We start from the raw sequence: 25,828 nt of genomic DNA, 5'->3' as shown, positions 1-25,828 counted from the left end.
TTTGCTGGAATCCGCACAAATATGCTTTAAGCATCATGGTGACTTATGTGAGGCTCAATGTAAAAGTATGTGGTCAAAAACTTGGTGTGGTGAATCGGTTTAACTATTTGGGCAGCATATAAAAGCAGAACGGGCTCATCAATTGAGACATTAGGAAGAAAATTGCGTTTGCAAAAGAAGCCTTCATGAATATGAAAGAGCAGATGAGAGGATAATTATGTAAGAAATTGAAGAAACGACTAGTGAAGAGTCTTAATTGGAGTATAGCGCTTTACGGTTAAGAAATGTGGACATGTAGTACGGAGGAGAGGCTAGAAGCGTTCAAGGTGTGGGTGTGGAGAACAATGGAGTAGGTCATGTGGACGGTTAGGAAAGGATAGGAATCACGAAATTATAGACATAATTGGGGAGGAGAGAAATATTTTAGATACGGAAAAGACTACAGGATTTGAATTGACTGGACTGAGCGGAGAGGGGATACCTATTATAGTCTGTATACCGTAGGGTGGCTCACGGGCCCGCTGACTACCATAGTTTTTATAGTCGGTCCGGTCGGTCCCATAGTTTTTATTGCCGGTCCTTTCCTAACCCCGTCGGCACTCGCGGCTCGCGGACCGACTCAGGCAGCTAGCGGCCCCGTGCGCCACTCTACGGTATACAGACTATAATAACCGTGCTGGCGGGAAGACTGCTTGGTGCGCTAGTTGGGTAAGGAAGAGGTTAGCGTTTATAGAAAGAATGAAAGGGAGATGGTCTTAATGTGAATTTGAGAGGGAGGTCCACGATTTGAGTGGAGACGGCCAGAGCAATTCTTAAGTGTTCTATGCAAACTTACGGCAACCGGTAAAATATTGAAGTAATAAAATTGTAGCTACTTCGAAGGAAAAAATTCCCCAGCTGTTATCGTCGGGAGTCGCGGTGGTCTAACGGATAGATCGTTTGGATTTGACTCTCGAGTAAAACTTTTTCTGACCTTCTGATCTTAGATGTCCCTCTGCTGCTGCCAATCACGTTCTATCCAGTCCACCAAGCCGACAAAAATACTTTCAAGATGCGAGGTGTCCCCCTAAGGAAAGGAATTGGTCCATCTGAATTAAATGTTGGTATTCACCGCAGAGTAAATATAAATTAGAGTGATTTTCGATGTATTCGCGAACTCAAACGAAGTGTCTGACACCTGGCTGCCAAAAATCGAAGCTTTGATGCGTTAACGACTATAAATAAATCGTTAAAATTTGACAACACAGCTAAAAAAATTAACACGTGTTGCTAATTCATTGAATTTTTGCATATTTTACGTTATATGCCCGTCCTCTTGTGAGTAAAATCAATAAAAAACATTGATTGCCAAAGCGATAATTTATACAAACATCGAAAGAAAAAGCGAAGAGTGAAGATTTTTTATGGCCCACAAAATAAATCGACTCTTCGCAGCTCGGTGATTGCCCAAAAAAGGTTAAAGGCGAAGGACAGCCGAAACATTTAGCGAGTTATTTCCGGTGCACAGAAGTGTCCCCTGGATTTCCGAATCATATGACCTTCAAAAGCATTTACTTGCTTGAGAAAAATAACTGATACGAAAAAGACACGCACTAAGTGCTTCAATTCGAAGTTTAGGGCAGACCTCCCCTATACTTATTAAAACATATTCTTGGCTCAAACATATTGTTGCAGAAAATTGAGTTTAAAATTGTGTTAAATTAGAGTGTAATACCAATCTGTAATTCATTTGTTTGAAAATATTGTTTGTGTGACACTATTGTCATAATAAATTGTCGCCTTAATTTCTTGTAATAATTAGTCAGTTATATCGCAGTATGATATTTTTCCTTTCGTTAATATTGTTTTGCCGAATTGTCTGTAAGTTAACGGCGGTCTGCAACGAGTGAATCTTTTGTATTTCTTTTAATTTTTTCTTTTCTTCTATGAATATAATGTCATGCTGAACTTGTAAAAGTTGTACAATAATTTTCTCATGGGCCACAAGGCCCACGAAATAAACGAATTTAATATTACTATTATTATTATAACTTGGCCACTGGCGTGTGCACATTTTATTCAAACATACGTTCAAGCTGCATGAAAAGAACTGAAATTAAAAATTGTCTTAATTTTTCTGGGGCTACAAGTCCAATATAACTTGGAACAATGGAACCAGAACAGGGAGATGAATAAAAGTCAACTATGCGTCGTAGTAGGATATCAAGTTCAGCGGAATGGAACGATAAGCTAAGATGAAAATGGACTTGAATTGTGGTTTTTCTGTCGTCTATAGATCGAAAAATGTCATCTGATGTTTCAATGAGTGCAGAATGAGTTGATGGGCATCGATGTAGGCCATTATTCTTTTACTGAAGGTAGGAAATCGTTCAATTCCGATCAAGTAATTAATTAAGTCTATTTATATAAAACAATGGTCACCGGGTCAGCAAGTACGATGTAAGTAAACGCTCGCACATAGTAGTATCTGTCGACGGGTATGTGCTCTAGGCAAGTTCAAATTCAAAATGAAACCACATTGGGCTAAACTATCGATTTTCTCAAGGAAGGATTTAAGTTTCCATGCCATGGTTAATAATATCATGCGCTAGTATGGCACGGAAAGGTGTGAACATGTTGTTTATGACCCTGGACGGTTCTCGGAAGTACAAGCGTACCCAAGGCTATTATACCACTTAAGTTGGAAGCCATTTGTTTTTGGAGGCAACACCATTAAATTAATTTTATTTTAATTTTAAAAATTTCCATTTATTTCGGAGATCCACAAAAAGCGACGTCCAATCGCTTCTGCGTTATGTATTTTCCCTTCAATTTTCCTTACTTAATTGCTCATCCTCAAAATGTGGCCAACCCTAAATGCATTTTAGTGTACAACCATCCTTTTCAATTCCACATCTACCTATGTTTTTAAACTACTTCGTTGAGGAAAAGCATCCCCTTTCATTCCTGTATCCTCCCCAAAAAAGCTATTTTAAATAGGGTGGTTTCCAATTTTTTTATTGCCTAAATAGAAAAATTATTACTCCTAGAGTTCGTATTTCACGCTTTTAGATTTTTAAATGACGATATCCATTTTTCGCGATTATATGAAAATTGAAAATTTTCAAGCGCGCGAAAACTGGAAGGCTAAGTATGAATGCTGGGAAAAGCCCTTGTGACGTCATTCCGGTTCCGGCTGCCCCCGTGTGAGGCCACCTTGGCGCGAGGCTATGAGCGCCGCTACGATGCAAGCTGCTAGCAGGTAGCGCTTGGCTTAAAGAAGGATATTAATATTCCATCAAACGAAGGAAACTTTCCGATCATAGGCAATTTTAATAGGTGATTATTAAGAAATGTTTCCCTGAGCTCTGTACCTCATGCATGCATTGGTAATTTCAGACGATGTAAAACTCCTGACTATTCGTATAGCATCTGGGCCCCTGTGTCGTCACATGGAGTGACATCGCATGGCCGCCAACCTCGCATTTTTCAAATGGGGTTAAAAGTGACCATTAACATTCTTCAAAACTGGGATTTTTAAAACCAAATAATCTGTATATTATGAATACACTAATCGTGGGTAACGAATCAAAATCAATGCTTTTCGTTTTCTTCGATGAAGGAAAATGCCCTATTTTCATATATTCATACTTTTCTCCAGTCTTCATCATCATAGTTATAATAAACTCTTTGATATTAGTGCTTCAAGTGATAGTGAAGCTCACACCAAGCTAAGCCATAAGCACGTGAATTTCATGCCGCATTCAAGTTTGTGTTGTTCCTATCTCTATGCCTGAGTACTTAGAGAATCAGGTGGTGTCTGGCAGCTTCACGCGGGAGTTGATACTGACAATAAGTTCAATATCCAAGCTCTCCTCCCTCTTGGTTAATACAGAAAACTATCTCCTTTATATTATTTTCATATCTCTCGGAAAAATTTCGCCAATACGTAATTCTTAAAATTGGTAGGGGCTGAAATTTTTCTTACAATAGTTTTCTAGTCAAAGTAGTTGCAGCCGGTAAGCTGCGTCGCTTCTCTTCAAAGGAATGAGAACACATGTCCAGGCAATGGAGACGTTACACTATCAATAATGCTGTCATTTAAAAACAAATTTTCCGTAATTATATGACCTGTAAAATTGATTTCTCATACCGAAAAAAAACCTTTAAATTGTTGAATATTTGGCCTGATAACCAGCTTACATAAAGTCGTTACGCAGCGTAAGCACATCCATCATTTTCGAGGATTACTCGTTTTACATTCATGGGATAGTAGGGTGATGGTAGTGATTTTCGCTCAGCGGCATTCACTCCAATTAATTCGATATCAACTAATGAATTATGCCTTACATAAACTGAAAGATTTAAAGCTTCATAAATATCATCGGTCTTTCCTTGATTTTTCTCGGCGAAAATCGTATCGCAATTCGAACGCCCTTGTCCTTTCCCACTTGACGCGCTACCGTGAACCAGTGATTGACCATGGAACGTGAGTATCACGCCCGTGCACCGTTACGACCGCACGTGCATGACCGTTTATTTGCGTGAGAAGATATTTCCACCGCATAACCGATCATATGACATAATCACCTACGTATTGAGGGAGGATCAGTACCTCTACGAGAAGCGTAACGCTCGAAAATTAATAGCTGTGATGATTCAATTTTTTGGGTAGAAACGGAATAAAAATCTGTATCTACAATGTAAATACTCAGTTTATAGTGTAAAAACGGAGGTGTGTCCAGTTTTATCGTGTCTCAAACCATGTTATTTGATACATGAAGCTTGAAACCATCGAAGATATAAATTTTAAAAGGAATGAGTGCGAAAATTTTGTTATTTCAATAGAAAAATAATTTCGACCGGTTTTGACTTATTCTCAGGAACAGATGTAATGTTCAACTCGAGATGAATTCTCACAAAAATATGTCACATACTTAGATGTATTAAATTTATAGAGGATGTTAGATTCAGGCTATATGAATTTAAACACACTATAGGCAGTAGTGCGGAGCGCCGTGACCCGAATATTTAGCCTTTGAGTTTAAGATTAAGTAAATTTACAGAAAATACATCGTTCACGTATATTATTGAGGTGTGATATTCATACTACTTATTTTTATATTTTATTTGAAGAAAAGCACACCCAAAAGTATATTAATCTACCGATAAAGATTTCGAATTGAAGAGATTAGAAAACAACTACCTTTCAATTGTGATCCACTCATTTAGCTGAGAAAATGTGAAAGAACTAATTTGTATACGCAGAATAACGTCGTCAGAAGTCAATACAATGCTAAGATTTCGACGGGTAGATGAAAATAATGATTAGCAATCTAAATAAATTTTATGCCATTGCTGCCGCGTATAAAATAGCTGTATATGTAAAGTGTCTCATTACGAATTTTACCGTATCAGGCAAAGTTTTATGGAAAATTATGCCTAGCCATGAGTAAAAGCCATAAGTGTCGCGCTGCTTATAATTTTTACTAAAAAGACAAGTATTTTTCCTATAAGTGAAAAATGTAGGCTAGTCATAAAAATGGGGAAACTGATTGGCAAAAAGATGGTGATGTGGAGCCGGAACAGGCTTAGTAACCTAATCCTGGAAGAAAGAAGGAGGAGAAGATTTTAAAGATAATAGCGTAAGTTTTATGTGAGTTTTCCGTAACTAAAAACCGGTCGAGTAGGAGGTAACTCACATCTACATCTACATACTACCCCAAAAGCCGTGTTGCGAGGGGTGTTAGAAAAAAACCGTAAATAGGATATACTATAACGGAATCACGCTTTGGAATTATTATAGATCTTTACTGTTCGGAGGAAAAACGAAATCCCAAACCTATCCGTTCGGAAAAATAACCGTCTTAGTTTATCGTTCCTGTCGGACCTAGAAATATAGTGGGGTTCTAATGTGATGTTTTCCGTGTCGCTCTTAAAGATACCTTTCACTATCACCTTATATCTCATCAATTTCATCTTATCAATATCTCAAGCAATCTAAAACTAGTGCGCAGCCTCCGAGTCTCTAGCTACTTCCAGCGTAATTAGTCTAGAGTCTAGTAAGTTCAGATAGTGTTCCAGAAACATTGTATGCTCTAGTGTGTGCTAGAGTATAAACATAACGGGAAACATTCATTCATGTAAATATATTTCTATATCCCAAGGCTTTATTTGAAAAAGTTGATATCGTTGCAAAAATGAATACCGGTTGGATATTCCCACGATCGCAGACAGCCGCTGATTATGAGTTTGTGCAGAATTTCCTGGACATGCGTTCTTTTAAGACAATTAGCATGTCAATGAATAAATAAGTTACTTTTTGTGCAATCACGCGCAGAGGTAGGTACAGATGTATACACTTCATAAAATAAAAATAGAAAGCAAGGTCGTGCATAATCAGGATCCCAGTCAAGTCAACTGTTCGTTCGAGCCTGCATCAAGTGGATGATGGTGGGCTTTCTCTCTTTTTTCAGCGCGGTTGCATCAATCGTTCATAAGGCTTTAAGAGTGACATTAGAATTTAAATTATGCGAGTCAATTTGTAAAGACCTTTTGGATGTTTTTGCGGATCTGGTTGTATTTTTGGCCAAGATTTCTGCCGAAATCACCAGTTATCGATGATCTTTAATGTTTGGAAGAGTGATTGTTTTCATGATGGTATTTATATTAAATAGGATGAGTGATTGTTTGAGTGTATGATGAGTGATAATATTTATCGTTGTTATTACCTCGTTGACTCAATTAATTTTCTCACTTGCTCAAAAATCACCGAGAGCTGACGTAAATGTCTGATTCCGGGGTGACAAGTCATCTGAAAAGAGCTGTAATGGAAGCTATCTACGTGTGGGTCATGCCTGCATGCTAGAGGAAATTGTTGTATACAATTAAGCTATTCAGGCTTCCAGCCGGATTATTTATCTCCATTCGGCAGACGTTTGGGAACCCGAGTTGCGTTCTATCATCAGGGATAATGGCGAGAGGTTGAAGTAGACCAACTTTTATGCTGTTTATCGGGTGTCAGGTGATTGGCCGGGAGTCATCCAACCGAATTCTCCTTGGGTTTCTACGCAATGCTGAGTGAATCCCCGTCGTCGCGGTTGAGGATGACCCGAATTGCAAGGAACTTGACTCCCCGCCAATCACATGACACCTGAAAAGAGATAAACAATGCAAAAGTTGGCCTACTTCATCCACTCGCCATCAGTAGATTTAGTGTGCATTAACCGCGCTCAATAGTAGCCTGTCTTCCAACTTCTCCTTCACTTACCTACATTGGAAAGTTAATTTCGGTCCCTTAAATTTGTTATGCCATTTGTTCCCTTACTGCGATTAAACGCACATTAATTAAACTCACTGAAGAGGTGTTTAAGTTACTCACCGGCAGTTGGACCTTTGCCGTGGTATGCTGGGTCAAAATTGTGGGGAAACGAACGAACACTCACCATCAGCCGTTATGGTGGAACGCTACTCGGGTTCCGGCCGAATGAAGAGAGATAATTCGGCTAGAGGCCCGAAGCCTTTACCATATTTGCCGTAACCCCTTAATAATTTAAGCCCAGGGAAAGGTATAATTTCTAATCAGAATTTCTTCCATAAAATTTCATCCCATCCAGACCGCGACCCTTCGGCAACGTACGTCTCGTTATTGAGAGCGAACACAGGTATTTGAATCTTCGGTTAGGGAGAGCTCTACCCTCACCTATCCAAGCTAATCTTCGGGTCGAAGCCCTGAGTGAGTGCAACGTTTCATAACTTATTGACGATCTTCTAATCACGAAGTCAGTATGGCGATGTACTCTTCTTCCCCCCTCTCCAAAGAGCGTAAATCTTTTCTTTACTCTACGCTAAAATATCTAAGATAATCGTGACGTTGGCCTAGTGTGGCGGAGGGATTCTTTATTTATAACAATGCAATAATAATAAAAAAAATTATCAAAATTGCACGTACTCAATTCAGCTTGAAGACGGTATACAATAATGTTGGTGCATTTGCATTAATTAATATGTAAATATCGGGGCATTTATCAGAGTAAAGCAAGAAATTTCCTTCTTCCTAAAACATTAAACCTCTTTGAAGCTATCCTTCCGGAAATTTTATTTATTATTCCTTGATATTTTGCCATAAAGTCCGGAGGTAAAACATTGGTAGTCAAGGTCATGACTCCAATTTTGCTATGCAATAATCTAAATTTAAAATCTATTTAATTGATATGCGTGCAGATTATATTGATGCATAGGTTAACGAAGATAGGTTAATAATTAAGATCTAATTCTTCTTAATGACCTTCATTCTCGGGATTAGAGTACTTATGATGAATTGCGCGCGAAATATTGGGGGAAAAATTGCTGCTTCTCGTGTTATCGAGAAAAAGTATGAATCGTAATTCAGTAACCTGCGATAAATTGATCACTCCTTAGCTGTCCAAAAGGGCTACAAAGGTGATGAAATCCATCAGCCCTCTGCATATTTTATTTTCTTTCAAGATATTTTCACCTTGGCTGTCAACTGTTCCTTGTGGCTGCCTGTGGCGGAACCGCGCGTGGTGTCGCATTAATTTCGTGAAAGCTTTACCGCCAATACGATATCAATGCCGAGTCTGTGTGGTCATATTGGTTTTAGCAAGTGACGTGTCAATCTAATTTATTAATGATCGTGTCCGTTTACCGACCTCCTTCGACCAGGAAAACTGTACATTGTCTGGTGAGAAATGACCCTTTAGAGTAGTTTCATTGAGATATTCCCTAGACTCACTTCGTAATTTGCAGTTCATCCATAAATTAAGAAACGTTGTACTTACTCTGTGTCAACCCGAAGATTAGTGTGGATAGGTGAGGGTAGAGCTCTCCCAAACGTAAGATTCAAAGGCCGGTGTTTGCTCTCAAGAGGCGGAGGTGTGGTATCCTGGTGGGTTGAATTTTTGGCTCTTGTGCCGAAGGGTCGCGGATTCAAATCTCGGGCGTACCTTTACGAACTCGTGGTTACTGGTAGCCACGCGCGGCTTATGCTGAGGCCGGTGCCCCAGTTAAAATTTTTCCTACCTTCTTTCTGAATTTCAAACGCTTCTCTAGACCTGGTTACATGACAAATTAATGCAGGCGAGTTAATTTCTAATTGAATGAACGCGAGAATGAACGCCAAAGTTCACCGTGTAACCACCCAATTGTGCGAATGCGTGAGAATTCAAGAACGCGAGTTGGGAAGTTATCCCGTTCTAATTTGATTAACGTTGATGACATTGTTTCGCTAAATTGCTTTCATGCTATTGGCAATCTGCACAGGATGCATTTTGGAATTCTATTTATTTACTTCTTATCTTCTATTTATGTACCAATGCTGAAAATGTAAAAAGTTGTACACTTATTTTCTCATGGGCCTCAGTGCTCACGAAAATAAACGAAATTATTATATTATTATTATAATTTTGTGCATGCATTCGCGCAATTGCACGCCTGATAGAGAAAAAATGCAGTTCTAAATTCTGTAATGACATTCCCCAATCGTGAAACTGCCTCAACGTGTTCTACGTTGGTTATTTTATTTGTTTATTTCATTGTTGGTTATTTCATTTATTTGTGTTTCTTCTGTTCCGGCCCACGAAAAGCGTTCATGAATTTATGCGTGAACTCGCACGGGTTAATATATCGTGTGAACAGGCCTTCGGACAAGCCTATTCAAAGCCTTGTACTTTGGCAGCGAGTGTTATTATCTTCAGGGAGATCGTGTGGCCCAGCGCCACGTGTTCAGCCATCAGGGTCTTCGTAGACTGTCCGATTCGAATTCTTCCGGGCGCGTTTTGACTTATCTTTCTCTTTCCTTTCTTCCTGTTTCTGTATTTTTTTTTGGAATGCGGTAGACTCCTTGAGATTTTCGCGAGTTTCTGTCCTTGACCGTTTTTAGGTGATGTTTTACCTGCACGTGCGTGGACAAAAATAGTATGGATGCGAACTTTCTGAGGGATATTTCCTGATTTGCCTGTTATTCTGTTTACGCATGATATAAAATTTTTTCTGGTTCTTACGAAGAATAATTATCGGATGGATTGGCGTTAACCAACGCCTAGGTAGAACTTTACCTTTGTGTATCAACTGTAATTAATTTGCGTGTAAAGCAGTAAATAATTACAAACGAAAAGAAAAAGAATTTTTACGGTCAATACAATTCGATCAGTACAGTACAATGTCATCAATGAGCATGTCTGAAAAGTCTTCATGCAAAGCGTCGGCGCCCATCATGCAGGCCATAACTCGGTGTGAAACCCGAAAAAAATTCACCCGAATTATTTGCCTGGAAATCCTTGAATCCTTCTTAATACAGAGCAAGTTTTCAGTGAGTACTTAGTGAAAACTTCTCCTTTCTTTGTGGAAATTTAAACATTGCATGGTTAAACGTGGTTTTTTTTCTGTTAAGATGTGGCGAAATATTTTGATCATGAATGAAAAAAACTGCAGGAAGGAGTAAGCGTTTTTGTGTCTCTATGCGATTCCACATAAAATTTCATGAAATCAACCCGGGTTTCAGCTGCTCAACAGTTGCAGTCACCGTGTTAAGAAATTATCCTTTAAGCTGCTGACATTTTAAATGAATTGAAATGTGACTTAGGCTATTTAAGAAGTCAAACACTCTGCAACGGGAGAGTTATGGCGTGATTGTGGTGCCCCTTAATGAAGATACTGGGTCGCAATCACAGTGATGACCTTGAAAGCCAACTTGTTGGCGCATTCTCAGATGAAAAATGCTTATCGATCAGCTGTTATGCTTCTCGATTCTAAAAATGCTCATAAAACTTTATCTTGTTATACAGACTACACTTTCTGGAAAAGGCTTTGATTGCCGCTTCCCATCATTGTATTATGTCACTGGCTCTTCATTTTCTGTCATTTATGGTGAGAAAAATAATAGTACGACTTAATAACGGAAGTACAGAGTGCATAAAAAAGGTGTATTTGACTTGCTTAGCCATTAATATATAATAATAATAATTTATGTAGCATTTAGAGAGAAAAAATCACTTTACTAATGAATTCGGAAAATAAAATAGAAAATTTGAGCCAGATATTGTAATATCCACTCATATGAAAGGAAGTTTCTTTGCGTAGAAAACGTAATTTTACTTAGCCATTTACTCAGTGATTCAGCCCCAACGTTGGAGAGGGTAGAGTCCACCCCACACTAAGCCGTAGACGTGACACACTCTTATTGAGGGTAGGTGAGCCAGTTCCTTTCCCTGGGGCTCTGTGACGTCCGCCTTAATGAGACCATCATGTTAACTTACATATCCCTTATTGCACACAGTTTTTGATCCTAGATTGCACATCAATATTCATTCATCGTGGGTGGAAAGTGAAAAAAGTTTGTAGTGGTTAAGTGGCATTAGTAACAGTTTGGATATAAGAGTACTTATAAGGGCTATAGCCTAGATTAGTTCGAAAAAATAAAAGTAGTGGAAAGTAATATGAGCATACGGGGTGAGTTCCGAAAGTAATGCAATGGGATTTCCTGTGCCGCTCCTATTCGTCGCAGTGGACTCAAAACACTTGGAGTAGATGGTGTCATCTCTAAGGCCCGTATCATAAAAGTCCCCTCGAAGCCGGCCTCCACCTTATTGTCGTCAGGAGGAGGAGATGCGATATCATAAAACCGACCTCAACCTCAAAAACGTCGAATTTTAAGGCCAGCCTCGGCTCAAACTTTGAGGTTAGATTATTGTCGGCTCAAAGCGTTTGAGGTGACTTCCGCCATTGCGAGAAGATGATGATTATTCATCCACGATTATTAAACTCTTCCGTTATTTTGTGCCAGCATCTTGCTTTGCTTAAAACGGACTCCGCATCCGAGCGCTTACACTCAATTACGTCCTTGTACTTGACCACCAAATTGCACAAAATGTCCTGCTCCTGCCTGGCCATGCACTCCGACTTACAAGGGGAATACACGACCCTCGGGTGGCCGATTGAGCTCAAATTTTCTGATTCGGTAGATCACGGCTATCGATTAAATATGCCTAAGCAAGACGACGCACTTCTCAAAACTTTTCGAGAAAAAAGCAATTAAAATCTTAAAAAACGGGTCTACGGTATATATCCGGTATTTCCTTACCTATATTTCCAGACAGCGGTGGCCAAGTGGTAACGGTGGTTGACTGTGGATGTAATGACTGCGGGTTCGAACCTCACTCACGGAATTTTTTTATTTTACTAAATTCTTCGTTTGCAAGTGTCGGGATACTACTCGAACAAACGGAGAACGTGTTCTTTCCTCCGCCCCATCGACTGCCCTGTATTTTTGACGGTATACACGCGTCATTCATGCTTATGAATATTTTTCTCAATTAAACTCCCAATGAAAGAATAATCCGTCGATAGGGTGGATTTCCCTTCCAATTAATAATTTAAATGTCATTATTCTGACCCCACCCCTACAGAAGACAATTTACACCCGCAATACCCTAATATACCTAGAGAGAACAAATAAAGACAAAATCGCCCTTGGAAAGGCTATTATATAGCCCTTGCTTCATTTCCTACCCCTTTCAGCACTTATTATTGTTTAAAAAAATGAATTAAAAATATTTTCATTGAGCTAACGAAGATAAGAAAACAATCTTTAAAAATGCAAACAATAAAATCCTTGAAAAATAAAATAAAAAAAGGACGGTGAGTGAGGATCGAATTTGCCATCCTTTTACATCCATAGTCAACCACCGTTACCACTGAGCCACCGCTGCCTTGTATAAAGTAAGGAAATACCGGACATATACCGTAGACCCGTTTTTTACGATTTTTAATTGCTTTTTTCTCGAAAAGTTTTGAGAAGTGCGTCGCCTTGCTTCGGCATATTTAGTTGATAGCCGTGATCTACCGAATCAGAAAATTTGAGCTCAATCGGCCACCCCAGTCGTCAGGTCGTGTATTTCCCTTGTTAGCCATTTCTGTTTCTATTGTTGATATTGGCGGGTATATCCCCGGCCGCATTCGGTATATCGCTACTGCGCATGTCTGCGCAAATACGATTCGAAAAAATGAACATGGAACAATGCTGGAAGACTGTCAACTCTGAAACCAGAAACATCGTCCTCAACAATGCGTCATTTCCGCTGGCTCAAACCCCTCCTCCTATGAGCCGCGCTGGAGGAGACTTTTATGATATGACGCGGTCGAGGGATCTCCTCGTCGAGCTAGGCCGGCTTCAAACGAGGCCATCCTCAACTTCAACTTCGAGGGGACTTTTATGATATGGGCCTAAGCTTTACCATGATACCCGCTTCAGTGCTATTCAAGCTAAGGAAGCGTCAGTTATTGTAAACCTCTGCGCGCCGACCTTGTCACAAAGAAATGGAATCGACAATCGAGCAAAGAAAACATCTGACAACATGAGGAACCAAGAACGTCTTGGCTAACTCGCAAGAAGAAGGCGGTGAGTCAGCAGAGTCAAAAGTTAGACATTAGCGGTACTAGTTCCTTCTGAGCAAATTTAGTGAGGTAGTAAAATTTTAAACTAATAACCGTGAACTATTCATGACATCTTTCGTTTTCCATTACTGTCATGAAGAATCAAATGGCGAAAGCATCTAATGTATGATATACTACGTATTATTAGCTCTGAGTAATGCTATGGGATAATCTAATATACCTTGTGGGTATAATTTATCATGATCCCATTGACGTTTGCTATCATATGAGTGTTGTTTTCATATTTATGACGAATTTAATTTGAAATTATCAGAGAAAGACAAAAATCCAGAGAAAACTACGCTCGTTGACTCATCCGAATTTTTTTTATTATTTGAAAACGTAGTATTCTCTCCGATTTCTAGCTATGGGAAATATGTTGAGAAACAGTGACGCCCGCCTTCCTATGTCTTTACGTCAGAGGAATGTTTGCCCGTTTCCGAGAGGAAGAATTGCCCAAGAATCCGATCGTATTATCTTCCTTTGGTATTTTACGTTCAAGGCCTTGCGTCGACAAAATCGAACACGGGCGTGTTTGTCGCGTGGATGCGATTCACTTGCGGATGGAAAAAAACGAGATGCCCACGTTCAATGGCGTGGTCTTCCCTTCTGAGGGCCGTCTCGACCGATTCGCTGTCGGGACACTTGGCCAAAAATCCTCGACCTTGGTGAAGAGCTTTGCTATCGCGTCCTCCCATCCTTCCTCCGTCCGGCCGTCTTTGCGAGGAGTGGGGAGTTGAATTTTCCACCCACCACCATGCTACTTCCACGAATCTCACGATTGGGGATTCTTCTTTCGACCATTAAATGTGTTGACGAATGGGATTACATTGAGGAGACACCAGTTCGACCATTACTTCCGATTCTGCCAATTACTTTCTTCGGTCTCCGGAATAGTGTATGCCTTATTTCGTGATACGAATATATTCATGCCTTCTTTGGGATTACAATATTTAAATTGTACAAAATGGGTGCCATTACGATTATTTGAATGCTTAATATTCCGTACGACTGCATTCATTGAGTAATCCACCTTTTAGGCAATTGAAATTTCCATTTCGCCATTTCAGTTCTGTCATGTGAATATTTTATACTTGGCACTAGCAAGCATGTTTACATGAATTGCTATGAGAAAAAAAATCCCCCGGGGCCGGGCATTTAACCACTAACTTTTGGCTTTCCGGGCCATGGCGCATAAAACTAACCATATTCTTAAATTTTTAGGCACGCAAAAGTATTGTTTTAACGCCTTTTTGTTAAAATATTTGTATAATCTAACCTACTGATTTGCCTTCGGTCTTACTTTAGATGCTGAAAATTGCTCCAGCTGCGATTCTGCAATCATGTTTCGAATATAATGAGGCACTCCTTATAATGAACCTTAATCACGTCAAGGGTGAATTGATGGATAATATTCCACCATCTCACATGACGTCCTGGAAACTTCATATGATATGGGTGGACTTCCTCTCACCAGGATTTGCTATTATAGGTGAGAAATATACAGTATGTATGTTGCTATATAGTCCTCTCTGAGTTGTAGCGTATTTAGTAATTTTCTCCCATAGTTATATTATATCGTTAATGGAGAAGAGTTCTTAGAGTGTGAACATTCAGATTCGTATGTTCTTGGAAATCCATGTTGATTTCTTAAAGAAAATATTTGGCATAGCAGCTCTCATTTCGAAACTTACCATTTCTAAGTAAAATGAACGTTGGGCCTATTAAAATTCGGACCTCAGAATTTTATCATGAATCAATACTTTGTGAAGTTGTGGTAAGCGTTAAAATTGCTCCGCAGCAGTGGACAGATGCTATTTATACCAAAATTATACCCCGCAAGCTGCCTCAATAGGCGCGTGGCCGGAGATGTCAGAACACTAACTGTGTGCAAAAAAGAAAAGGTCAAGATGAAAAAAGTTAACCGTAGAGTCCAACTAGCATTTATTTAAGACTTTTATTGTTTGGTAGAAAAACGAATTCCTATAATTATCCCTTTTATATATTTCTCTTTTATTTATATAATTTCTGTTAGATTTAGAAGCGTAGTGAAGTTCTAAGATGATGCTCTATGTGTTTAATTCGGAGATACGAAATCATCATAGGGCGTAACTTCCTGAAAAAGTAAGCATTATTTTATCGGAAAAAGATATATCACGTAGGCATTTTATTATTCAAACAACATTTGTGTTATATTATGTTTATGGCTACAATTCCATAAATTTCAATAACATAAATGGTAAGTTTATGGTACAATTTACATAAGAATTCAGGAACCTGTATCGCGTAGTGGTGTGCGCAGTAGACCGGAAGGCCAAAGGTCCGTTGTTTCATTCCTGGTCCAGGGGAATTTTTTCTCGTGGAAATTCATGTATATAAGTTTATGGCATTCATTTCCAAGAGCAATAGACTCTAAATGATGAGCGATTTTTAGGGGTGCTTGTAACCTTTTGGCAACTACTGAATGCCGATATTTATATCAAAGGCTGATTGGATAAATATTTTGGGACCAGGATTTAATAGTTTATGCAAATATTGTGAAAGTCAGATGAACTTTAATTTCAAAATGCTACCTATATTCAAGTGAGTTTATTTAGTGAAAAATATTCGTTGTGTTTAAAATTTTTAATGAGTAAAAGAGACTAAGAAGTGGAAGTTATGTGTGAAATCACAAAGTTAAAGTTTTTCTTTTCATAATGAATGGATTTTACATTGTTGCGATGGGAACCATGAGATGTATCTGAGTTTATGGAGGTCATATCATTTTTATACGATTCAATACATAGAATTTTTTCAAAAATTTTTGGTTGTATTATAAAATATACCGCTTTTATGGGTGGAATCATTATGTTAGTAACGTGGCGATTGGTTTATTATGATTGCATGATTGATTTAATAATTTACAATCTACTTGGGTCAAATGATGCTATTTTTTAATTCTTTTGGCGTTTTTCGACTTCAGTCACAGCAATTCTACATGTAGTCGCTCAAAAATAATGCAATAAATATTAACGGACCTTATTTTCGCGATTCATGGAGAATGATCAAAATCAGTGTTAAATGTAAGTGGTCGACGAATGAGAGGACAGCAATAAGAGATGGACTAACACCGACCAATGAGAGAGCAGCTCCTAAATGATAAGTCCTGAATGAGGAGGCAGATATCCGTGTTTCATTACCGTCGACCTGAAGATGCTGACTGCATTGTCAGGGAAATTGTTGTCAACAAATTCCAACGAACCCGAAGATTAAGCAGAGATCGCATGATGGCTTGATTAAGACAATCGTAGAAAGGCAGGTGGACAGGAAGAAGAGTAAGGGATGACCTTGAATGAGTTACATTGGACAGGTTATTAATAATTATTAGGAATGTAGAAGAGAAGAAATAAGTCGCTTTGAAAAGGCTATCAGATAAGAGAACATATTGGAGAACTGCGATGATCACTGATGATGATGAAAGCGTAAGTTGACGTATCACTACTATTTATAGAAGCTGGTAGGTTTGAATTGTAACCAAAGACAATCATGACACCTGAGTACTTGCGTAAATCTGAAGACCGTTGACCATCGTCAGAGATTCTCCTGTAATCTCCACCAATCAGAGGGCGGTTTTTGCCACGCCTTAGCCATAGAGATGTTTCGAACGGTCCCACAAGGCCGTCTTACGCATTGATTCTCAAATGATCGGCCGTGTTTATTTTTAAGAGAACAAGTTTTTATTTTAGCCGCTAAGCAAAATTTGTCCCCTCTCCACTCTAGAGGTCGTGAGACGGATGGGTTTAGTGATCAATTTTCGGAACCGGTTGACGGAAATTTTGGAGCGGGAAGATTCGGGTTTTTAATGAGATTATATGGTTGCCCGGGCACGTTACGCTGGTATGCAAGAGCGAGGTATTTAGAAAGCCATCGCAGTTACTTGGTTGGATAACGCCTGATATCAACAAGGCAGTCGTGGCCGAGTGGTTAAGGCGTCTGACTAGAAATCAGATTCCCTCTGGGAGCGTAGGTTCGAATCCTACCGACTGCGTTAAATTTTTTGAACGGCCTCTTTGGATAATGATCTCTGCATTTCTACAGGGTTTTCTTCCGCGTCAGCTTGTTTGTAGACAACAGTTTCGCTGGATATCCTGCCAGTGTCTTCGGATTATTCGCCTCTTTGGATAATATTTAATTTTCATGCATGCTAAGTATTCCAATCCTAAGATTAGTACTCGTTTTCTTTCAATGGGGGCTTCTGCCTCTCGAAAAACCCATAGAAAGGCCGATCGCCTTTTATGGGCACTCTGCCTTTTATTATGCCAAAATTCAAAATCATGTACGGTCATGTCAAAATTTTTGTATTCCATTTTTCATTTATGTGCATTTGAAGTTTTTATATTTTTTATTTTATCATTGGAAAAAAACATTGTTAAAATCTTTCATGCCTCCATGTATTAATTTATTGTAACCACTATGATTCATCGCCCTGGAGAAGATGCAAGAAATTCATCGAAACGTCGGTAAAAATTTTTGCATTTCATTCCCAGACGTACTCCAAGATGCTATTAATTGTTATGTGATTTAGGTCATGAAAAATAAATTGATTCAACTGCGAGGTTTTACAATTTTTGTTGAACTGTTACTGTTAACCCTTTCTGGAAGATATCAAAGTTAAAAAAAATTTCATTTTGAAAATTGGAAAATTTTGCATTCAATCATAATTATCGTGGCAGCCAAATATTTTGTCATTAAATATTTTGTCATTTTCATGTGGCCGTCGTGGCCGAGTGGTTATGGCGTCTGTCTAGAAATCAGATTCCCTCTGGGAGCGTAGGTTCGAATCCTACCGACTGCGTTTAATTTTTAGAACGGCCTCTTTGGATATTGATCTCTGCATTTCTTCAGGGTCATGAAAAATAAATGGATTCTCCGGCGAGGTTTTACAATTTTTGTTGAACCTAATGACGCAACACTGTATCTCCCTCAATTGTAGAGGTAATAACTCACGAAATTGTACGACTTGACCAAAATAGACAATGCTCCGATGGGTCTGTAAATTGGTTTCCCTACATATCACTTGGCCGAGATTCGAAAAACGACATTTTTGATAAATTAATTTCATGAAGCCCAAATTTTTCCAAAAAGTAGAGGCATAGAAGCAGTTGGCAATATTGTAATAGATAGGAAATTTAGTGTGTCAACGATTTTTCATAGGGTTTCAGACGATATGTAGGTGTTGATTCTATGACTTTTTGTCGTATCTCGTCTCTTTTACCCCAAGCATTTGAATGAATCAGTCCGTTAGTGGTCGGAAGTGGTTTTGATAGTACAGGGTGGGGCAACATAATTTCCTATTTTCAAAACTTATTTAAATCCCATTGTATCGATCAGAAACATTTTAATTGTTTTTTTTTAAATAATGTAGGCACATATCTAAAGTTCTGCTTCACACAATTTTGAAGACCAAGCCAAGTAGGTGACGTCCCCCATTCTCCAGACAATGAGTACACCATTTTCTGGCATTTTTCATGGCTATTACCAGCATATGTTATATGCTGGTAATTCATCCCGAATGTTGGTATTCAAAGCTTGCAGGGTCCTTGGACTGTGCACATAAACATGAGATATCAAAAAAATCCATTAAAAAATCACAAGGAGCCAAATCGGGAGTGAGGGCCGGCTACTCCAGATCGCACCTAGATGAGATGAAGCGCTCAGATAAGTGTTCACAGCCACCTATGCTCTTGAAATGTGAGCCGACTTAACGACGCATGATTGCGATTGAATTTTGCAGAAACAAAACTTTATAGTCACGCCTCTCGAACAAAACCACTACAGTCCAACCGGCGAAAGTTGTCCGATGGAAATTCAAAAGGAGGGGCGGAGAACCCTGTGCCAGCACGGTTTACAGCCTATCGCAGTCCCCTAAACGCACCTCACACCCTCGCCTAGTCATACAACGTTGTCATATTCATATGAAGTACTTATAAACAAGCCTGAGCAACCAAACCAACCCCTTTATTCGAATCACCATAATAAAGAATTCTTCCTTTGGGTCCATCACGCTCGTCGGCCCTTTGGCTGCTTTCTTCACGGAACCCTTTTATTTACATGTGAGGTGGGCGTTTCCCTTTCTTACCTGGCAACCTTGCCCCCTGCCCCGAACTAGACCCTTCTAAATGTCATCGAACAACTCTCGGCGGCCGGACTGTAGCGCTCCGCTACGACATCAGCCGACTGAATGGCGCTCGTTTTAAAAAAGGAGGTTATGTTGCCGTACCCTGTATTTATATTGCATCTCTCCATTCCTCCCTATTACCAGCTTGTTCTTTACCTCCCTGACGCTCATCTTTCTCTTGTCCGTCTTGATCTGTCCTGCGCACTTTTCTCTTGGCCTTCCTCTGAAGACTTTTGCTTTAAATTTTCCTTCCATTATGATTCCCACGTAACTGCTGGGTCACATTGCGTGGCCAATACATTGTGTTCTTCTTTGGCATACAGAAATCGATCATTTCTCCTTTCTATTCTTCTTTATACCCAGGCCTGTGCTGGGCCCCTTCTTAAGGGCGTTTTACACGGGGCACGGAATTGCGCAGGTTATAACTGCATTCATTTATAAAGTGGCGTGGAATTGCGCGAATGCGCACTTTTACGATATTTACACGACGCAATTTTGACTGTGCCTTCGTACACACGTCAGATTGCGCATTGACGTGCCCCGTGTAAAACGGCCTTAGGGGCGGTGGACGGCCATGGCCAGAGGGCGTCAGCACTACTAGGAGGAAGGACTACTGGAATGATCCGAATCCAGAATGAATTATATTAATTTAAATTATTGTTTTATTTACTCAAGACGGTGTTAATTATGCCCGTAAATGGTACATCATTGAAATCAAGTTAAGTGATCCATATTGGCATTCTGACTGTAAAATTTGTCGGTTTCGGAACAGGAGGGCGCCAAAGATATCCAGGCGCACCGGGATACGTCCCGGTGTCCCGGCGGCCCAGCACGGGCCTCTGTATACCCCCTCATTTTTTACCCTATCCGCCCTTTTTATCGTCAGCATCCTTCTCTTTTACCAGGTCTTGAAGGCTTTTATTATTTTCTGATCACTTTTTTTTCTGATGGTCCAAGCTTCTGAAAGTACAGTGCCACCGCCCTCTTCAATGTTTTCACGTATTGTTTCCAGATCTCCATTCTAAAGGCCGCTATACATGGTGAATGATCTTGGGAATGATCATGCTGAATGGTCACGTGATCATTCACAGGATCATGCGAGCAAAATAGGACATGTTCTAATTTTCACTGAATGATCATGCGCATGAAGGCTCATTCGCGCATTGTTCCGTTATACACGGTGAATGATCATGCGCATGATCATGCTGAATGATCATGAGAATGAAATCATTCGCCGTGTATAGCGGCCTTTACGCTCTTCGAGGATAGTAGCGGCTGAACACACACTATTTAATACATACATTCAGAGTGTATCCTAATGTTTTCTGTTAGATTCACTTTTTTCAAGCATTTCCGAAAGAAATTTTTGAAACAATATTAAAGGTCTATCTGGAAAATCGGCCTGTAAATCCAGTCGAGTAATTTCAATCCATAAGTCAATTTCAAAAATTCCCTCGTCGAAAAAAGTTATATCTATCTTTTGCATGTAAATGAGATATGAGCGTGATGTATCTGCATATATTATCATCATCTTACGCCATAATCTTCTCCCTCATTTTCAGTCTTAATAAATCTCTCCCACGTTTTCCTATTATTAAACTTCATTAACGATCTAAATCAATCTTTTCCTAGGGTAAAAATACCCCCAAGAGGTACCTTTTTCACCCTTTATCTATCGCCTCTTACTGTCAACCCTTTCTAACCCTGAGCTGCTTCTGGGAGATATCGAATTTTTCATTTTGTAAATTGGAAAATTTTGCATTCAATCATAATTATCGTGGCAGCCAAATATTTTGTCATTAAAATTTACATCACAAAATAACGCGCAATTTAGACATTATCTAAATAGAGCTGAAAATTTATAAATGTTTGATTTTGCTTCGAAGCAGGATTGGGTCATAATGGATTAAAGTCGTTATGCCAGGAATGGTGAACCAGTTCCCCAGGATGTGGTAGCGCTAGACCTCAGATACGTGTAGCTATGTTTGTAGAAGTAGGAGTATTACATAAGGCAGTCGTGGCCGAGTGGTTAAGGCGTCTGACTAGAAATCAGATTCCCTCTGGGAGCGTAGGTTCGAATCCTACCGACTGCGAAGATTTTTTGTCGCTTGGATCCAATGTATTTTTTCTCATGCCTACCGTGATGTTTGCAGCGTCCTAATGTTTTTCTTTAGATATGTTGTTTTCAATGCCAATAGTAGAGACAGTCATTGGCGGATCTGGTGGGGGCACGTGCCCCCACCAGACCCTTAAAAATATGCAAGATTTTTAATACGGTCCCACTATCATTGCGTTCGTTTTGTATTACGAGGTATCATTGTGCTCCCCCCTAGAAAAAAATCTTGGAATCGGCCTTGCAGTTATGCCCCCCCAGAAAGAAATCCCGGATCCGCCCCTGGAGACAGTGTCGAATTTATACTGTAATAATGAATTTATAATGTTCTAGCTAGCCACCCTTTTTCCGTTAAGGCTACGAAGTTGTTCCATGTGCTGGAAATTTTTGATGCTATAATGGTTAATATGAATTTTTGATATTGAAAGAGAAAGCCAGGAATACCGTTGTTCCTAAGCATGCGACTTTTTAGTTTTTCGGTCATTTTCTTGAAATGTTATTTAACCATCAGTTGAAGTATAGCTAAAGGATATATATTTTACTGGTCATGAACTTTCTTAATTTTTATTGTGCCATGTTGCATTTATTTTTTAAGATAAATTCATGCATTTAAACCTTCGGTATTAGTGTTTCGTTCCCAGCGTATTTAAAATGGAGTCCTATGTATCTTTTTATGCGAACTCTGAATAGAAAGTAATTATGTCTCTCGATTTCATTCAAAGATTTTCTGGGATAGCTTGTCAAATCCGGCATCTCCGTTCCAGTGGACAATACAGGTTGTATGATATACATTTTGTGGCGTTCAATTGGAGAAAAAGCACCAGAGACTGAATCTCCCAAACATTCCGATGAAATTTGAATCCATCGACCCCTCCTCCTGCTCTCTACCGCTTTGGTGTGCAATGCGCACGTATTAAAATGACTCAAGTAAGTCGGCTATGAAATTCTGCAGACCTTTCCCAGAATTATTTTTCCACATGCGAAAACTTGTACAGGATAATTTCACAAGTGAAAAGTATGAATAATTTCTCCGAGTCATAATTTATGACTAAATTGAGATGCGTACGACAGCATAATTTGAGTACAATTTCAAAATCAATCTTCTCCTCTTACGAATTATCATAAGCATTTAATAGATGATGGAGGAAAAAATGAAAGTAAGAGTTATGGATGCCTGGATTCACCATCGTTGTCGACTTTGCTGAAAAGCTAACAAAAAACACTGACATAACATGCAATTTTTCTGCTAGTGGATAGTGAGATTTTCAAACGCCACGTTATGCAACTAATTGCGCAAGTAAAAGGGCCTCTCATGGCCATGCGAAATATTTGTAGAGTTTTGAAAATACTTATTTTATGTAAGAATCTGGATCGCTATATGCAAAACGCGAAGGAGCAATACTAAAGAAGTCATCAATTCCTGTTTTAAAAATCTTTGAAGAAAATTATAGAAAACGCATTCGTTATCTCCTCGCGGTCGAATGATCTCTACCGTATCACTACAAAAAATCCATGATTATTGCGTAGGAAAACATCATTGCGTCATAGGAAATCCCCATATTCCCCCTGAATCTAATATGCTATATCTCTTGAAAAAATACCAAATGGGTGTTCTGCGTAGTGTCAACGCGTATTGTACGAGGACGCTTTCGCAAAACTGAAGAAAAACAAAATGATCCGCGGTTATTTGACTAAAGTTATGAAGCGCTTGCCGACTTCATTGCGTCATTCGATCGGAACTTTTGGACATCGCATGAGCGTGACCAATTAACAAAATATAATTTTTATTTTCTCGTATTCCCAAGGGTGTAGATATTAAAAACTTCGACTGTGTTTAAATCTTTCTTTTATCATTTTTTCTTTTTGGATGTTTCCTTTTTCCTCTTCTACATTTTCCTCAGCCCGCACCAAGGATATTCTCCCACCCAGTGTCGCAGCGAAGGGGGGTTTTGGGAAAATAAACCCCCCCAGAGCTCAGAGAAAATTTTAAGTTTAATCCATTTCAATTAATTGGATTAATATTACTTTAGTATTACCAAAGCTCAGACACTTTTTTATGAAAATATTTTAACGTAACAAAATTTTTTTAAACAACCAACAAGTAATGAGGGATGTGAAAGAGAAGAAATACGTAGGTGTGAATAGATTAGCTAATAGGAGAGTAGAGTGGAGAGCTGCGTCAAACCAATCTTAGGATTGTTGACCAGTGATGATGAACAAATTTTTTACTAATATTAGTTGGACGGATGACTAACATATAAATCATCAAACTATTCACGCAGCCGTAAAACTCACCATTTTGAGCCATTTTTCTGAAATATTTTCTAGGGGAGGGCCCCCGCACCTCCCGCTTACCCTGGCGGGTATTTCACACCCTCAGACCCTTTAGTGTTAGTTGCGCCTAAAACCTCCCCTAGCCTTAATTCCTGGCTGTAACCCTGCTCCCACCTGCTCCTTGGTCGAGCCACATTTATTTTCCCCTAGGGAACATTGTTTCTAGCCATTTTCCACCCTCTTCTGTTCATCTACATCTGCATACCACTCTGCAAGCTGCCTCAATAGGCGTTTGGCGGGGGTGTTAGGACACAAGTCTTTCACAAATAGAATGGAAATGCTCTAACAAAATTTAGCCTAACTGGCAAGGAGTGGGGAGTGGCCCATTCAAGCTCCAGAATTTAAAAAAATCACAGAGTAGGTAACAGAGAATGACCTAATAACGGTCGAAATGCGTCGTACGTTTCTAAATAAGTTTGTGGAAAAATACCATACAATGTATGGTCCATACATATTTTTCACCAACATAGGAAGCGGTATTTGTACATCTTCTGGTATAAAAAATCTGTGAAGAGAAAAATCTGTGAAAAACGTTGGCTTCAGTTCACTGCTCGACCACCATGAGCGCTCTTGTATGTGGTTTGCCTGTACTAATATTTTGTTGTCCAATCGCGCGCATCAGAAAACTATATATTTCAGTATATCATATATATATTTCGTTTTCATTATGCTAAGTTAAATTCATCGTTAGAAATTCGCAGAAGTTATAAAATGCAATTATATCGAAAAATAAGGTGTCAGAGGGTAGATGCCTTCGGACTAGTGGTTTACTCAGCAGATGTATCGCAGGCATTCCCAATCTTTACTTCAGGTTTATGCTCCTTTGAGAGCATGAAAAGTTTGTATCGTTTTTTATGTTGATTAACTCAATGGCAGGATTTTTCTAGGCTTTTAACTCCTTGTCTAATTTTTATATTTCTAGCTGCTATTTCGAATAGTTACCGCAGTTTTTTCCGACATGTATTCACATTTCATGCTTTCAAATGCGTATGGCCTTAGACAAGTTCTTGGGATCGACGAGTTACTTATCCCTTTAAGTGAGAATGTTATAAACCTCGGTTAATTTAAAAATTTTTGGCTGTATCACATTTAACTGCTTTCAAAAATACATTTGATGATAAGTGAAACATTAATTATATTGAGTAGATAATGTCATAAATACCTATTCGACCTCTCAAAATTTCATGATCCCCTGAAAATTTTGTATTGACGTAGGGTTAACTGTATGATAAATCCTGCCCTACGAATCTGTTACCTAATCCGACGTGCAATGTTTATGCGAAGTCAGATTAATAGCTATTCTAGTTCTTGATGGGTGGTCTTGTTTGCTCAATGTCGAATGACTAACTGTTGGCAAGGGACATTATATATACTAGTTTTTAGAGTCGGCATATGGAGTAAACTACATAACCATGCCTCTATACCGGATATTGGTAGTAATCCAAAGAAATTATTTCGAGATATGTAAATCTGTGATTGATATTTCATACTTTTTTTAGCGACTAGGTACTTCATTTTCTCTTCAACAAATTTACGTAATTGGTTAAATTATTTTAGCATTAATTATTTGAACATGTGCAAGTTTCTCCTAGCGTGTTTTAAAGTTAATGTGTATTGTTATTTCCGTGGCGAAATACATCTGACAGATAATATATTGAATTGAAAAAAAGTATATTTTTGAAAATTTAGCCTGCACTGATACCCATGACTCTTTGAGAATTATCGTGCTCAGCGTGAGTTATGCAGTCTTGTGACGGACTGATTGCTATTCCTACGTAACTAATTGTTTCCAC

The 25,828-nt window shown here is 39.0% G+C and overlaps 3 non-coding genes across 3 annotated transcripts; all 3 read left to right on the top strand.

The window, feature by feature from the left end:
• Positions 1 to 17,376: 17,376 nt before the first annotated feature.
• Trnas-aga lies at positions 17,377 to 17,458 on the top strand. Its single transcript has one exon. It is a non-coding gene; the product is annotated as a tRNA-Ser (tRNA).
• A 725-nt stretch (positions 17,459 to 18,183) lies between these two features.
• Positions 18,184 to 18,265, top strand: Trnas-aga. Its single transcript has one exon. It is a non-coding gene; the product is annotated as a tRNA-Ser (tRNA).
• A 3,334-nt stretch (positions 18,266 to 21,599) lies between these two features.
• Positions 21,600 to 21,681, top strand: Trnas-aga. The gene has a single exon. It is a non-coding gene; the product is annotated as a tRNA-Ser (tRNA).
• The last annotated feature ends 4,147 nt before the right edge of the window (positions 21,682 to 25,828 follow it).

Source organism: Ischnura elegans, chromosome 9 (genome assembly GCF_921293095.1).
Source record: "Ischnura elegans chromosome 9, ioIscEleg1.1, whole genome shotgun sequence".
In the NCBI taxonomy this organism is placed as follows: domain Eukaryota; kingdom Metazoa; phylum Arthropoda; class Insecta; order Odonata; family Coenagrionidae; genus Ischnura; species Ischnura elegans.
This window is presented reverse-complemented; position numbering and strand designations above follow the sequence as displayed.